Source organism: Sminthopsis crassicaudata, chromosome 1 (assembly GCF_048593235.1).
Source record: "Sminthopsis crassicaudata isolate SCR6 chromosome 1, ASM4859323v1, whole genome shotgun sequence".
Lineage (NCBI taxonomy): Eukaryota > Metazoa > Chordata > Mammalia > Dasyuromorphia > Dasyuridae > Sminthopsis > Sminthopsis crassicaudata.
The window spans coordinates 11,070,805-11,087,382 of record NC_133617.1 but is presented as its reverse complement, the minus strand read 5'-3'; the positions used below and the strand labels follow the sequence as shown (position 1 = coordinate 11,087,382).

General features: G+C 53.2%; 1 long non-coding RNA gene across 1 annotated transcript; it reads right to left on the bottom strand.

Moving 5' to 3' along the window:
• Window positions 1-273: 273 nt before the first annotated feature.
• Window positions 274-15,745, bottom strand: LOC141557353 (uncharacterized). The gene is made up of 4 exons (XR_012486768.1): window positions 15,615-15,745; window positions 14,616-14,717; window positions 1,502-1,578; window positions 274-505 (listed from the first exon to the last, which is right to left on the bottom strand). It is a non-coding gene; the product is annotated as an uncharacterized LOC141557353 (long non-coding RNA).
• Window positions 15,746-16,578: the final 833 nt, after the last annotated feature.

The window sequence follows — 16,578 nt, the reverse complement described above, 5'->3', positions numbered from 1 at the left end:
CCGGCCTTTGGCCCCCAAAGCACAGGGCGCCGCCTGCTCCACGGGCTCCGACCTCCGTGACGCACTCCTCGGGGCGTCCCTCCCGAAACCCAAGGCTGCGGCGGACGGCCCCCTCCTGGCCCGGCGAGGTGAGCATCCCCACACTCTCGCATGCAGGGGGCGAAAGAGGTGGCTCTCCGTCCCCCCCCCAGAGCCCCCGGCCCAGCCCCGGCCCCAGCACCCGGGGAGCCCGGGGGTCCCGCGGCCGGACACATGCGGGGGGCGTTACCTGCAGGACCAGCTGCTGCCAGGCGGTAGCCAGCGGCTGCCCGTTGCCAATGGTGCACGTGCTGGCCCGGGGCTGCTCGCAGGGCTGGTGAGCCCGCTCCAGCTGCAGGGACACGTTCCGCCGCTCCTCCTCCAGGGCCCGCGTGAGGCGCTCGAAGCGCGCCTCCTGCTCCTTCACGGAGGCCAGGATGCTGGCGGCCGATCTGATGTCGTAGTCGTCCATGGCGTGGGCCTGGCGCTGCCCGGGCAGAGAAGAGGTTAGGAGGGGGCAGCCCGGCCGATGGAGAGCAGGCTCCCACCCCGGCCTTCCTTCCGGCCCGAGCACCGGCCCACAGGGGCCCCGGGCCGGGGAGAAAGGGGGAGGGGCCGTCGGGCAGAAAAGCGGGGAAGGAGGGGGCGAGCTTCCTGCCATGATATATAAAACTGGAAGGGCCCGGGCCAACCGAGCCTGATTTTACAGAGGGGGAAAGGAGTAATGTCTCAAGGGCGCACAGCCACCAGAGAAAACGGGATGTGTGAAAGGAGCCGGGCTGTCTTAGTGGACCGCAAGCTTAAGCTGAGTCAGCAGAATGGTTTGGCAGCTAAAAACCCAGGGATCTGAGATGGCCGGTGGCACCAGAGTCCGGCCAGAGAGGCGCTGCCCAGCTGACTGCCCTTAGCAGGCCGTGTCCGACGGGGGGGGGGGGCGCATCAGAGGAGGGGTCCAGAATGGGGAGGGCACGGAAGCGGGCACACTGACGGGCCTGGGGAGGGGACGGGAGGAGGTGCTGAGTGACACAAGGGACCGACCGCCAGGCTGAGACAGCAAGACCCCAGTTCTGTGCCATTTACTAAGACCGTGGGCGATTCAGTTAGTCTGTCTCAGGTTCAATTTCTCCATCTGTAAAATGGAACTGAAATGGGGCCTCCCTCCCAGGGAGGGGCCTGAGCACAGGGGTGTCCGGCCCGGGGGGCTTAGAGCAGAGGAGGTCAGCACTCAAAAGCTCCTCAGAGTCAGCCAGTCACTTTCATCCAGTCACACCAGGAAGGCAGAGGGCGGCCGCCCCCCAGTCGGTGCCATCGTCTGCCCGCCGCCCAGGCACCCGCCCCCAAAGGCTGGCGCAGACCCCCAGGCGGTGCCCGCCCAGGCAGCCGCCCCCAAGGGCTGGCGCAGACCCCCAGGCGGTGCCCGCCCCGGCAGCCGCTCCGCTGACATGCAGAGAGAAGACATGCAGAGAAAGGAGGCCATACCCACCTCAGAGGGGAGGCGAGAGGACAGAGGCTAGCCCTGGCAGACCATGGCCCACTGGGCTAGAGAGAGCAGGACAGCGGCTGGAACGAGAGGGAGAGAGAGAGGTCAGTGCGGAGTTAGCAGGAGAGGCCCCAGCCCCCCCCCCCACGCCCTGTCAGAGGCCCACAACTGCCGGCCTTTCCCAGAACCCCCCGAGGAAGCAGTGAGAAGAGCGAAGAATCCTGAGGAAACGCACTCCATCACGGGCCTAAAGCTCTTCCCGATGCCGTTCAAACGCTGCCCCTGCGCTCCTGTCCCCGCCACCATGTGGCACAGGGCAGACTTTGGGGGAGGGACGGGGGAGGCTCCGGGAGATGGGGGGGGCTCCCCACCCAGGAAGGACTCGGGGGAACATCTTCAGCCTCCAACGTAATGAGCTTTTTCCCTGCCTGGGAGAGGGCTTAGGGACGCCCCCTGGCACTGTGGCACAGAAAGGAGCGGGGCAGGAGCCGGCCCTTCCTCATCGGTGATGGAGTGGGAGAAAGCCGGAGGAGTCCGAGAAAAGCCAAGGTCGTGAGAGGGGCTGGCGGGCCCTGAGACACCAAGTGAGGGGGATCCCCATGGAGAAATCCCTAAGGGTTCAGGTCTGGCAGCAGGGCCCCCCCTCTGCAGCAGGGGACCGAGTGCGGGGAGAGAGGCCCAAAGCCCCGGAACCTCGACCTGCTGGCCAGCGGCGAATCCTGACGGCCGTGCGTGTGTGCGTGTGTGTGCGTGTGCGTGTGTATGCGTGTGTGCGTGTGAGTGTGTGCATGTGTGTGTGCACGTGTGTGTGAGTGTGCGTGTGTGCATGTGTGTGCATGTGTGTGTGCACGTGTGAGTGTGCGTGTGTGCATGTGTGTGTGCATGTGTGTGTGCACGTGTGTGAGTGTGAGTGTGCATGTGTGTGTACATGTGTGTGCATGTGTGTGCGCGCGTGTGCATGTGTGTGCGCGTGTGCATGTGTGTGCGTGTGTGTGCATGTGTGCACGTGTGCGTGCACGTGTGTGTGAGTGTGTGTGTGCATGTGTGTGCATGTGTGTGTGTGCATGCGCGTGTGTGCTTGTGTGTGCGCGTGTGTGTGAGAGTCTGGGTCTGAATCAATGCATTTGTTAGGTCTGGATTAACTGCATTTTCTTGCACCCACAGAGAACAAGTGCCCGGTCCGCCGCGGGCCCAGGCCAGTGCATTATCACCTCGGCCCCTGAAGAAAGGCCCAGCTCAGCGGGCCTGGGGAACACGCACTGCTCCAGCCTGGAAGGCGACATCCGGGACGACACTACCTGGAGCCTTTGCCGCGGTCCCCAGCACCCAGGACTAAACCGCCTTCTCCAGCGATTATATTATATTATGTTCAATTTTCTGTTGTCTCTGACTCCCCCACTTGGAGTTTTCTTTTCAAAGATTCCAAAGCGGTTCTTCCGCTCATTTTCAGATGAGGAAACTGAGGCAAGCAGGGGAAGCGGCTCGCCCAGAGTCACCCCACCAGTGAGTGCCCGAGGCTAAGCCGAGCTCATTTCTTCCCGGCTCCCAGCTCTGACTCCGGTAAAAGGCCCTCAGGACTCGGGCCTCCTCGCCGGTCCATCTCCCGACCCTCTCACCGCCTTCAGTCTCACTGCCATCATCTCGGCTCCGCCGTCTCCCCACAGCCCCCTGCGCACCGTTCACCCCTCTGGTGAATCCAAGCATCAATGGGCTCTTCTACCTCCCCCCCCCCCCCCACCTCCGGGTTTAAATCTCCAGCTCCTTTCAGACCTCTTAAGCAGGATGTCCGGAGCTTCCAAAACCAGGCCAAGACTCATCCCCCCAACCCCCGACTATAAAAATCCGCCCGGCTGTAAAATAGGAACAATAATAGCACCTGCCTTTGGAGTTATTGTGGGGACCAAATGAGATGATAATTACATTGACATATAAAATTACACAATGGATCCAGCACAGAGTAGCTTCTTCCCTGCAAAAACAGACCTCGCCGGGATGATCTTGCCTTCTGGGCCCCCTCTCCTGGGGTATTTAAGGGGGGAACCGTTTCAGGGCTGTTTTAGGAGGGGTCGGACCTGGGACTCCTTCCATTGCCGGTATCCCGGCTCTCGGTGACACCTGGCTCTTTTCACCACCGTCCACCTGGAGATTATGTTTTCTGTGTCTTGCTCCCCCTTCCCCCCCCCAGCTTTGGCAGGACAGTGGAGGCCGGAAGGGGAGCGGAGGCGGCGTGGGCCTTGGCTCTCCATCCTTCACCGACTTCCCGAGGGAGCACCGGATCTCCCCCCTCCGCCCACTGGGGGGTCCCAAACCCCGATGCGCGGCCCCGGGTGGACGGCAGGCCTAGATTCAGACCAATGGGCTGCCTCCTTTTTCCGTCTCCCTTCTTTTCTTAGCTGGGATTTCACACTCTCCTCTCCCCGATGTTAACACCCCCACACCTCATATTCTGGTCTCCCTCGGGCCCCCTTCATTAACATGCCGCTCACCTCCTTCCCTCAAGTGGGGCGGAAGACCTGACGTCAGCCCCGGAGCTGCCGCCGTTCCCGCAGAGGAGGCTCCTGCTCTCTGAGGAGCCGGTTCGGAGACCCGATTGCCCCCGTCCCCATCGATCCCTGAGCCCGGAGAGGGCCCCGAGCTTTCCGGCCTATCCGGACCATCCACCTCCAAAGCCCCGCGCCCTCGGTTTCTCTGCCCATCTTTTTATGAGGGATTCCAGGGAAATTTCCCAGATCTAAACCAAGCCCCAACCTCACCCTCTACAAGATTAGTGATTTCAGGCGACATCAGCTCTCTGGGTTTCCTATGTGCAGGGGAGGCTTTCCGAGAGGAGGCGAAGGAGCAGAAAGGCCGGCTTCTCGGCAGGCGGGCCAGCCCCGAGTCTGCCGCTTGCTGCCGCCCGTACTGGGGAAAATCCTTTCCCTGCCTGGGAGGAGCAGGGGGTGGAGCAGCGGATCTCTAAGGCTCCTCCGGCTCTAGGTCTAGAAGGGGCCTGAGAGGTCCCACCTCAGACCCTCAGGGTGGTCGGCTCACTCCGGCTCCAGATCGGGCGGGTGGGGATTAAGCACTTACTGAGCCAGCTATGTGTTAAGTGTTTTACAAATGTCACTTGGTCTTTACAACAACACTGCAAGGTGGGGGCGATTATTATCTTCATTTTACAAGAGGGGAAACTGAGGAAGGCAGGTGAAGTGACTTTCCCAGGGTCACATATCCAGCTGGACTTGAACCCAGATCTTCCTGATTCCAAAGCTAGCAACCTGGCATTTTCAGTTCACTCGACACCCGGTGCGTCTGGGCACCAAACTAGGCCTAAGGGACACAACCAAAAAAAAAAAAAGGCTTGCGGTCTCCCAGCTGCCTAAAGCTTGGTTGGGCAGCCTCTTCCTGCCCCCTTAATGTGCACGTTGATTTTGCTGCACCGCCACTCCTGAGGTGCTAACGCCTGCACTGTCATGTTCCACTGCGTCTACACCTGGAGTTCCAAATGTCCCCCCCACTTCTACCTGGAGACCCTTAGCGTTTGTCCTGCTTTCCCCTTCTGCAGGATGGAGACAAGTTCTTGGAATGGTGACTTTTTCTCTCCGCCCCCCCCCCCCCATTGCTGCTACGCCCTGATGGCTCCTCAGCCCCAGAATCACTGGAGCATTTCTGCAAAAGCGGCCTCTCTTAAAGGTGCCCTTTGCAGCCAGGACTCAGGCACCTTGGGAGCCCGTGAACCTCTTTTCAGAGGATCTTTTTGGTTCCTTCATATTTTTTTTATTAAAGCTTTTTATTTGCAGAGTGTCTGCAGGGGTCGTTTTCCCAACATTGACCGTTGCGTAACCTTTTGTTCCAAATTTTCCTCTCCCTCCCCCACGCCCTCCCCTAGCTGGCAGGTAGTCCCATACGTGTTACATATGGGGAAATACATGTTAGAGCAGAGTATTTTCACTTGCGTAAAATACATAAGATTACAAAGGAGGCCGATTAGTGGGAAACACGGTCGTCCACGTATAGGCTAAACCCCCACCCAGGCTCACGGGGCTGCAGGGAGGCAGATGGAGAAAGGACGGGCCAGATGGCCTTGCCGGCCAGAGCCCCTTCTCCGCATGGCCGGCCGAAGCCGCCACACCGCCAGCGGAAAGGCCGGCCCGTCTGTCCCCACCGCTGTCCCCGCCGACCGGCCGAGGCGCCTCCTCAGTGTCCGGCCCGGCCCTGGGAGAGCTGTGCTCGCTCCTTCCTGTTGGCTGCTCGAACCAGAGAGCTTTTTATTATCCAAATCACTGCGGCTGACACGAGAATTAAACACGGAGGCGCCGCGGGCCGGGATGGAGAGCGGTGTCGCTGTGGGCAATTAAAACAAATTTGGATCAATTAGATCCGTGGTTGACCCGAACCTTCCTCCAACCCAGTACTGGAGTCACATCAATTGTGTTGGGGGGGAGCCGAGGGAGGACATTTAAAGACAACATCATTATTATCACAGCCTGAGGCCAGTTCTAAACTGTGAGCAAAATGTTCGCAGTCAATCACTATGTCGGCCACCCGGCCGCCCAGCTCCGAGAGGACTCCCTTCCCCTACGTCTGCCCACTGAGAAAGGTGCCGCCGGAGCCCGCGCCGTCCCACAGCCGAGCTCTGAGCAGCATGCGCCCGAGCTGGGTCGTCCGGGCTGGTGGGCAAACCCTGGCTGGCGAGGGAAGGTCACAGGCACCCAGGGCAGGGCAGACAAGGCTTTAGCACCAGCTGGGTGAGGTGGGAAGGACCAGAGTTATTGTGGGGAAAGACAGGCTGCCCATTGGCAAGGAGTTGCCACCCGGAGGGAGTGGAGGCTGTCCCAAGACGAGCAGATGCTGCTTCCTGGGCGACGGCCCACGGTGTGGGCGGGTCTTGTGGGCCCCCGCCATCCCAGGGGTGCCCGCCTAAACAGCTCCCATCACTCCTTCCCCCTCCTGCAATCCCCAAAGCTCGTTTCAGCCTGCCTGACACCTCTGCCCAGGGCACCTTTTATTCTGAAGGCTCATGTGCCTCGTCCTGGCACCAGAACTGTCAGGGAAGCGGGTACGCGGGAGGGGTACAAGCTGGTGGGCGGAGCTATCGGCGCATGAGAGCCCCATGGGGGCCACCACCCAATGGGGCTCAGCAAGCCCGTGAAGTCACTGGAGCCAAGTACGGGCCATTAAACCAGCCCGGAAACGCCCCAGCAGTCCGTAAAATGGGGAATCAATCTAACACTTCCCTGGGAGCAACTGGCCCGCGGGAAGTACCTGATCTCCTCAGCAGATGCATCAAATGACTTCTGCTAATGCTGAGAAGGTAATTGGGACTAAATATAGAAATCGCACCCAAGGAGACAGAGCTCCGGAATCTGCACCTTCCAAGCTCTGGTCCGGCTCTGACAAGCCTTGGTGAAACCCTCAGGGCTCCGGGGAGGGAGGGTCAGGGCCGAGCCTTCGCTAGGGACCTCTCCCAATCCCCGGCTGCTGGGAAATCCTAGCGGCTGGGGAGGTGTCCGTCTGTCCTGCCAGGGATGGGGGAGACGGACCTAGCCATTAGCCGAGGTCCACGGGAATTCCGAGGTGGGCGATGGTGGAAAGGGCACGAGTGAGAGGTCAACTTCCACTTGTGGTCGAGTCCCTTCTCCAGAAGCTCCCAGTTTCCTCCTCTGACACTTGAGAGGGCAAGACTGGATGGCTTCCGAGGCCTTTCCGGCTCTAAATCCAGGGCCCGTGAAATCACGCTCCTTGTATATTGGGCTTTGTTTTTCCCCCCTGAGGCTGGGGTTAAGTGACTTGCCCAGGGTCACACAGCCGGGAATGTTAAGTGTCTGAGACCAGATTTGAACTCGGGTCCTCCTGAAGCCACTGCGCCACCTAGCTGCCTCCATTTTTTTTCTTCAGATATTCGAGGACTAAATGGACTTGGAGCCGACGTGGCTCCCTCTTCTCGGGTTTTCAGAACCGTTGCCGTAGTTGATGACGGGATCATGAGACTGATCTACGGGAGGATGAAAGGAGGTCTCTGTGCAGATCCCAGCACCGTGGCTCCCAGGGAAACGTCTTCGTGGTCATTCCTCTGGGGAGGGGGCCGCTAACGAGAGTCCAGCCTGAAGCTGTACCACCAGAATGGTCCTGGTGGAAGCTCTCGGAGGAAGCCGTCCGGAGGGGAAAGGATGTCGTGGGCTCCTGGCCCCAGAGTCCAGCTCTCTCAGGGAGCCCTGATAACGCAGCGTGCAGCAGAGGAGAGATTCGAATTCGGTTCCTCTGGCTGCGGAGCTGAAACCCCCATTGTTCGGCCCTTAATTTCATAGTTAAGCCTAGAGGGGAGACTCGGGCTAGTCTCCAATCTGAGAAACACCCCCTCCCCGGAACGGTCCCGGTCCCTCGCACAGACATCAGCCCGCTCTAGCGTCTCCTGTACCCTACGGGGGCTCAGCAGTTAGGGTCCACAAGGGCTGGGCCGGCAAGGAGGCCGAGGACACCAGGGAGTGAGGCAGGGGCCGAGCCGTGGCCCAGGGGAGCACGGGCGGGGGCTGGGCTCCTAGAAAGTCAGTCCAGGAAAGGGCCTATGGCCGAGCTCCAAGCCCCTTCTTCCAAAGGAAAAATAGCTCTATAAGCAGTTCCCTGAAACATGGGACACAGGGCAAAGACCCCTCGTTCTCCAGTAGGAGGGAACGTCAGCAAACGCCGGGCCAGACCTCGTTCTGTGGGGTGGGGCTGGCTATCAGGGGAATTCCTCACCATCTGACCCCAGACACTCCCTGGGCTGCCCAACTCAATTCTCCTCTGTGTCTCTGCCTGTGTCTCTGTCTCTGCTGTCTCTGTCTCTCTGTCTCTTCTTTCTTTGGCTGAAATCTGTCCTAGGATGTCCTCTGCGTGGGTATAAAAGGCCCTTACCTCCCCTCCAAGCCCTGCAGGGAGTGAAGCTGTCCCAGGCGGGTCAGGCTTTATTCGGCCCCGCAGGAAGCGCAGGAAGCTGTAGTGGGCTCTGAGGGCCTTGTAGGCTGATAGAGAAAACACATAAAGCATCCAAACGGCCCATAAACCTCTCCCAGGAAACAATCAGAGTTTGTAGCTGCCCAACAAGCTCCCCCTGACCCCGTGCTATTGAGCTCGCTCACTCGCTGTGAGCTTTCAGAGGCTGGGGTCCCCCATCTTGCTGCAAAAGTGAGGGTCCCCTTTGTGGCTCCCGGAGCCTCAGGGACCAAGCGAGGGATCCTGTTCTGGATCCAAGAAGCTCCTGGGTCAGGAAGTTTCCATTCTCTAGAAAAAGATCCTTGACCTGACAGTCTCTGGACTCACCATCCGGAAAGGCGGCGCCAGGAGAATGGGCCAGAGAGAAGGGGCTTTGGGGGCAAAAAGCCAGGAGACAGCAGCATCAGTATTCGCTCTAGCAGGTGCCACCAAACTGGAAAGGCTTCTAGGAGAGCCCAGCAACACACTGTGTCTGTAGTAGTAGTCGTAGTCGTAGTAATAACAACAATAATGATCGTAACAAACTCTTATTGTGCTTAAAAAAAAAAAAAGAAACTATGTCACTGTATCACTGCTGTATTTCTATGCTGTGGTAGCTCAAAACAGATGTGCTGTTGTTAATTGTCCAGAGGGGGGCACAGAAGGAAGAAGTAAGCTGAAAGAATGAGCAAGCACACAAAAAGAATCCCCTGATGAAAAACTCTTATGGTGACGGGGATGCTCAAGATACAAGTCTGGAAGAAATTGACTCCAAAACATCGATAAGCAAAGCCTCGAGGAAACATTCAGACTGGGCCCAGATTCAACCAGAATTCCAGGATGAAATGAAGCAAGAGTTTTAAAAAGCTGCAAATGTTTTATAAATAAAATGAGAATGCTTAAGAGGAAAAAAAACCTGGGAAATAAACGAGAACTATAAAGACAGAATTAAGAGTATTTATAGCTTGGAACGAGAAGTGCAAACTCCCTAAAAATTAAAATGGGTCAAATAGAAACTAATGACTCCAAAAGGCAAAAAAAAATATTAAAACAAAATTATAAGAAAAACGGCTGCTCTGATCAAGACAAAGATCCGCAACAATTCCAAAGGACTCATGATGAAAAATGCTCTCCATTTTCAGAGAACTTTTCAATTCTAAGTGCAGATGGAAGCCTATGATTTTCACTTTGTTTCTTGTTTCCATGTTTTATGCAATATGGAAATATGTTTTGTATGACTTTGTATTTATAGTTGATATCATACTGCTCGCCTATTCTGCCTATTCCTTTTTTTAAATTTTTAAAATTAATTTTATAATTATGACATTTTTTTGACAGTGCATATGCATAGGTAATTTTTTAAAAAACATTATCTCTTGTACTCCTTTCTGTTCCGAATTTTCCCTTCCCTCCCTTCACCCCCTCCCCTAGATGGCAGGCATTTCCATTCATATTAAATATGTTATAGTATATCCTAGATACAATATATGTGTGCAGAACCGAATTTTGTTGTTGCTGTTGCACAGGATAAATTAGATTCAGAAGGTAAAAATAACCTGGGGAGAAAAACAAAAAATGCTCACAGTTTACACTCCTTTCCCAGTGTTCCTTCTCTGGGTGTAGCTGATTCTGTCCATCATTGATCAATTGGAATTGGATTAGCTCTTCTCTATGTTGAAGATACCCACTTCCATCAGAATACATCCTCATATTCTGCCTATTCCCAGAGTGGTCTGGGAAGGAGAGAATTTGGAACTCAAATTTTTAAAAATAAGTATTTAAAATGTCTTTATTGTAATTGGGAAATTTTTAATGAAATAAAAATATATTTCAGAAAAATCAAATCAGAAGAAAAAATGAAAAGAAAATGTAACCATATTTAAAAAAAAAAAAAAACACATGACTGACCTGAAAACAGATTTCAGGAAAAAATTTTGTTTTAAAAAATCATTACATTACCTGACAGATAAAAAAGAGCCTAGAAATAACATTCCAAGAAAACTTAAAAGAAAACTGCTCAGATCTTTCAGAGCCAGAAGGCAAAGAGGAAATAGAAAGAATCCACTGGTCACCTCCTGAAAGAAACCCCAGTGTGCATAGGTGAGAAATACAGTTGTGAAGGAGGTTAGATGAAAAAGCAAGCCCCACGATCTATCCCTCCTGTGGAAGGTGTCACTTGCAGAGAAATAAGCCCGTTTCCTATCATCCCCTCACCCCTCAGGAAAGCTTCATGAAATAATGGAGCTTTCTGGGCCTTCCCCAAATTCCACCAAGTTGACTCGGGACACTTGGCTGAATCAGACACAGCCCTCGGGCAAGATTACCCAGACCTTGAACAGTGGCACCAGAAGGCCGGAGCGGGTTTATGAGGGCGATGCAGTATTCCGCTTGGCTATATGAGCCACATTATGGCTCTCAGCATCAGCTGAGCGGTAATGTCCCCAAAGTGGAAGGCGTGATTAAATCTCTACAACCCCATAAACCGAAAACGAGGAGACTTCTCTCCCCGATGGGCTATTTGGCCTTTTTATGTTCCGCCAAAAAAACCTAAGGCTTTTTCCTGGGCCCCGACCTCGGCCCTGAGAACCCTCAGCCGATTCTCATAACATTTTTCAGGCTTTGCGCATGCCGTGACCTTGGCCCCGACAGCCACTGCCAGCACCTGCTGATCCTCGGAGCATTTTTTAGGCTACAGTGGAGAAAGACAAAGCCTTTCCCAGAGCCCCGACCTTGGCCCCTCCTCAATGGCCATTGATACGTATCAATGACTCAGCTCAAAGGAGGCAAGGACAATGTGGGAGAGCCAGGAGCTCACATTGCTAGGGAGGAGTCGGAGGGGGCCGGATACCGGAGCTCTCCCGCTGCATTTTTCTGGCTCATTGAAAGTCTTCCCTCTCCGCACTTCCACCCCCTGGGCTGACTCACCCCTTGTCTGCCTCGCAGTGCTCCCACATTCCTATCAACTGATGCCGTGGCTCCCGTCTGGGAGAGAAAGTTGGTGACCAACACTTCCTGTTCAGAATCTTGCCCCCCTCCCCCCGTGTCTCCCCTCTCCCTCCGCGGCCTGAAGCCTCGGCCACTCGGCCACCGTCCATGAGGCCCCAGGCTGGACGACACAAAGACCAAAAACCGGTCCCTGTCTAAAGAGAGCTCACATCCTGGACAAGGTGGTAGATACAAGGCAATGGAGAAGTAAGTTCCGAACTACAGCAAGAGGGAGGCGTCCCTAACGCTTCAAAGGGGGGTCAGGCAAGACTTCCAGGGGCACCGAGCTGAGCCTTGAAGGAAGCCGGGGATTCTAAAAGGCAGAGAAGGGGAAGGAAATAATCACTTGTGAAGCACCTACTATGTGCCAGGCACTGGGCTAAGTACAACTATTATCTCATTTGGTTCCCACAATACTGAGAGATTGGCGCGGTTATTATCTATGCTGTACAGTTGAGGTAACTGAGGCATAGAGGCAGGATCTGAACTCGAGTCCTAGGCCCAGAGCTCTGTCTACTGCATTACCTTGGCTGCTTCTAGGGTTAGAATTATGCCCACGGAGATCTCTACCTTCCTCTGGAGATTATCTCTGTTTCATTCCATCTCTTGCTCGATTGTACATAATTATTTGCAGGCTGTCTCCCGATTAGACTGAGTTCTTTGCAGGAAGGGCCTGGCTTTGACCTTTTGTTGTATTTGTAGTTCTTAGCACAGTGCATGGCATATAGTAGGTGCTTAATAAATGCTTGTTGACTTGACAGTCACCCACACAGACTTCTCCTTTTAGACACTGCTCCTCCCTCCATCCTTCCCTCCTCTCCTGCCAACCCTACATCAGGAGACCCATCTTTGAGTTGGCTTCTAATTCCAGGCTGCCAGGGTGTTCCACGGAAGCTCGTTCTCTGAGGGTGTCCACACCCTGTGATTTTCCTCAGGCCTCCCGGCCACCACAAAGCTCTTCTTCTGCTTCTCATCTCTCAGCTTCCCAGGAGCACACAACATTGTAAAGGGAGGATGACATAACTTAGGGAATGACCATCTCCGTTCTGGACAGTTCTGAGCCCCCCACAGAGATGATGGTCAACCAGGGGGGAGGCCAGGACAGAGAGACCAGATTCACCACCAAGTATTTATTAAGTACCTACTGTGCACCAGGCAGTGTGCACAGACGCGAGGACGTAAAACAAAGAATAGCATAAATACGGTGCTTTTCAAATAATAGCTTTATCCGAAGGGCCATTCCATATCACAAGGATTAGGCTGTTCTGGTCGGACCCAGAAGGAGGACTGGAACCAATGGGGAGGCATTTTTGGGGAATCGGGAAGAAATCGTTAATAAAGAGAATTGTACAAAAACAGAGGGATCTTTGAGAGTAACGAGCTCCCCACCATGGAAACGTTCAAGCAGAGGCTGCATACCCTGGCTATCATGGATGCTTGAGAAGGGAGGCCTGCGGGTCAGGCCTAATTCCCACATCAAGTGGGTTTCATCTTTCCACTGCTATAAAACTTTAGCTTCATGAGTTCTAAAAAAATTCTCCTGGGATGGTCAGTCCCTCGTGCTGAGCCCTCCGGACCGAGCTGGGCTTAGCTTCAAACCGCAGGCACTTAAGCCACCTCTCGGCCCATCTTCCATAGGTCTAATATCTCACCTCCCACTCACTCCAACTCAGTAACCGCCACTGGCTCCCGATTACCTTCCAGATCAACGAAAACTCCTTTGTTTGGTTCGGAAAAGCCTTTACCACCGGGCCCCTTTCTACATTCCGTCTTACTCCCCCCACAAGCCAGTGACCACGGCCTCCCGGCCGCTCCTCACACAAGGGACTCCATCTCTCATCTAGGCACTTTCCCCGGCTGTCCCCAGAGGAAGCCTCCCAATCCTCGCTCAGAGCTGTCCCCGTTTCAGACCACCGCTGGGGGGCGCTATGCTAGTGAACGGGAAAAGGAACTACCAAGGACAGTTACCCACGGAGACAGGGACTAAGGGTCCCCCAGCCCAAGCCAAACGGGACTAAGCCCCTCCTCTCGCCTACCTTGGGGAGGAGAGCACAGCACTTCAAGTCAAAAGTCATCACCCCTGACTTATATTGCCTTAGGGACCCTCAGCAAGTGACAGCTTCTCAAGGTCCCCAAGGAAACTCCCCTCCCCCAAAATCTGCAGAACAATCACCGACCTAAATCTGGGGGGGGGGGAGTTTCCACACTGGAGGTTCTCTAACTAATGAAGTCATGGGACCAGACCCAAGAAAGATGCGGGATGTGGAGCTAAAATGAAACAAAACAGAACCAAAAAATAGAACTCGCCCTCGAGAAGCTTACATCTACCGGAGGGATAGAACGCGTGAGCAGAGGGTGGCTGAATGCCAATTTGAGGAAGGGAGAGAGAATTTGAGGAAGTTACTAATGATGAGGAAGAGGGAAGATTGCACGGTGCCATTCCCCGCTGCCTCCATGGATGGGCCCATCCTTATGGGGACAACCCGGATTCGCCACCCGACTCGAGCAGAACACAGAGAACCCGGAACCAGAAGAACTTGAGAGACCATTTACTCACATCCCTCCTGTTATAACTAGGGAAACTGAGGGCAACTTAAACCACTTGGGTCGGGTCACAAAACTGGGCACTGGCAGAGGCACATTCAGAGTCCATCTTCTCTGACTATATGGTTGCTTCTTTTTATCCAAGGTCATACAATGGAACCAGGATGGAAAAGAGGCTTTTAAAATCAAACACTTTAAACTGGATTTGTCTCCGTTCCCCCCTATGCTCCCCATTGACGGGCATGGTAAAAACCTAGAACCCGGGGCCTGGGTGAAACAAACACATGGGTAAGGAGGCCCTGATCCTTTCTCCATTCCCCACGGCTGGATCTGGCCCTCAAACTGAGTGGCTCCCGTTGGCACCCCCACCCCCACTCCCACCTCAAGCAGCAGAGCCTGATGCCAGAGGAGCAGCCCCCCGAACCTGCCGCCTCCTCCCCTGGGTCAGAGAGGATGGGTAAGTATGGACGCCGGGCGAGCATTCGCTGCAGCGCTCCTGGAACCTCAGACTAACGAATTCCAGGGGAGCTGTTTTCTGGAGCCCGGGCGGCCGAGGAGGAGCGAGAATGGCCGTGGTGTCCAGGGCCCGAAGCCACAGGAAGGGAGGGCCATGCTGGACCGGGACCATGCGGGGCAATTAAGCAGAGGCAGACAATACCTTTCCCAATTTACTTTCCCCTCCTAGGGGACGTTGGAGAATCAATGATTTCCCTCCGCTGGCCTTCAATCCAGGGAACTTCTGGCTGGGCAATAGAAGGCTCTGTCAAAGAAAAGGGAAAGGGAAAAAAAAAAACCACATTCAGTCAGGAAAAGGGAAGCAGACATGTTTACTTAAGAGAAGAAATCTGTAGGAGCAAAGAAACCGCAGGCTCCAAAAGCGGCCTTGTCTCATCCGCCCAGGGAGCAGTCCTGAATCCCAGAGAAAGTAAATAATTTGGGTATTTGCAGACAGACAAAGGGCTGGAGGGTCAGGGCTGGAGTGCGGACCGTAAGGAGAGGAAAGAAACCTTCCAACAGAGCGGGGAGGGAATATGGGGGTGCTAGGACAGGGAATATGAGGGGGGTGCCACAAAGAGCAGGGAAGGGCAGGGCTGGGAGGGGCCTCAGAACAAGGGATGTCAGAGCTGAAAGGGGCCAGGGAATGTCAGAGGGGAGGGGTCAGTTGGGCTACATAGACCAGAGATGGTCATGACTGGGAGGGGGCCTTAGAACAGGAAATATGAGGGGGGGAGGCTATGTAAAACAGGAAAGGTCAGGGCTGGAAGAGGCTTTTAAAATCATTTAGCCGGTAGTTCTCAAATTTTTTTGTTTTATATTGGTTTTATACTTTTAAAAAGTATTCATTAAAATCCATAAATTAAAATAATTTAATTAAACTAAAATTAGTTGAATTAATTGGTCAAATTATATTCTTAAATTTTGGTTTATATTCTGAAAATTATTCATTAATAGCAATTAAAATTAAATTAATGAAAAATTTAAAAATCATTGAGGATCCCAAAGAACTTTCGTTTATATGAGATTTACTGTATCAGAAATTAAAATTGATAAAACTTAAAATCTATATTTTTAGTTTTTAAAAAGTCTGTATTTTTATCCATTCCTTCTAGAACAACCAGAACCCATTACATGGTCACATTTTAGGAAAAAGAACTACCTTTTCCAACACCCCCAAAATCAGAGAGAAGAGAGTCATTGTTTGAAATATGTCTGCAGAACTCTTGAATGTCTGATAAGAGAAGGCTGCTGGGTTCTCCTAGCTGGGTTCTCCTAGCTGCTCCTGCTTCTTCGGTCTGTTGCAATCTATTGTTCTGACTGAATTGTATAAGAAAACACAGTGATGATCCCTAGCCTCAAAAAAGGGAGGAGGGTTTTAGTAGTCCAATAAGAAGCTCAAAAAGGGAAGAGGGTTTTAGTAGTCCAATAATTAGCTCAAAAAAGAGAGGAGGGTTTTAGTAGTCAAATAATTAGCTCAAAAAAGGGAGGAGGGTTTTAGTAGTCCAATAAGAAGCTCAAAAAGGGAAGAGGGTTTTAGTAGTCCAATAAGAACTCAAAAAGAGAGGAGGGTTTTAGTAGTCCAATAAGAACTCAAAAAGAGAGGAGGGTTTTAGTAGTCAAATAATTAGCTCGAAAAAGAGAGGAGGGTTTTAGTAGTCAAATAATTAGCTCAAAAAAGGGAGGAGGGTTTTAGTAGTCCAATAAGAAGCTCAAAAAGGGAGGAGGGTTTTAGTAGTCAAATAATTAGCTCAAAAAAGGGAGGAGGGTTTTAGTAGTCCAATAAGAAGCTCAAAAAGGGAGGAGGGTTTTAGTAGTCCAATAAAAACTCAAAAAGAGAGGAGGGTTTTAGTAGTCAAATAATTAGCTCAAAAAAGAGAGGAGGGTTTTAGTAGTCAAATAATTAGCTGGAAAAAGGGAGGAGGGTTTTAGTAGTCAAATAATTAGCTGGAAAAAGGGAGGAGGGTTTTAGTAGTCAAATAATTAGCTGGAAAAAGGGAGGAGGGTTTTAGTAGTCCAATAATTAGCTGGAAAAAGGGAGGAGGGTTTTAGTAGTCAAATAATTAGCTCGAAAAAGAGAGGAGGGTTTTAGTAGTCAAATAATTAGCTCGAAAAAGAGAGGAGGG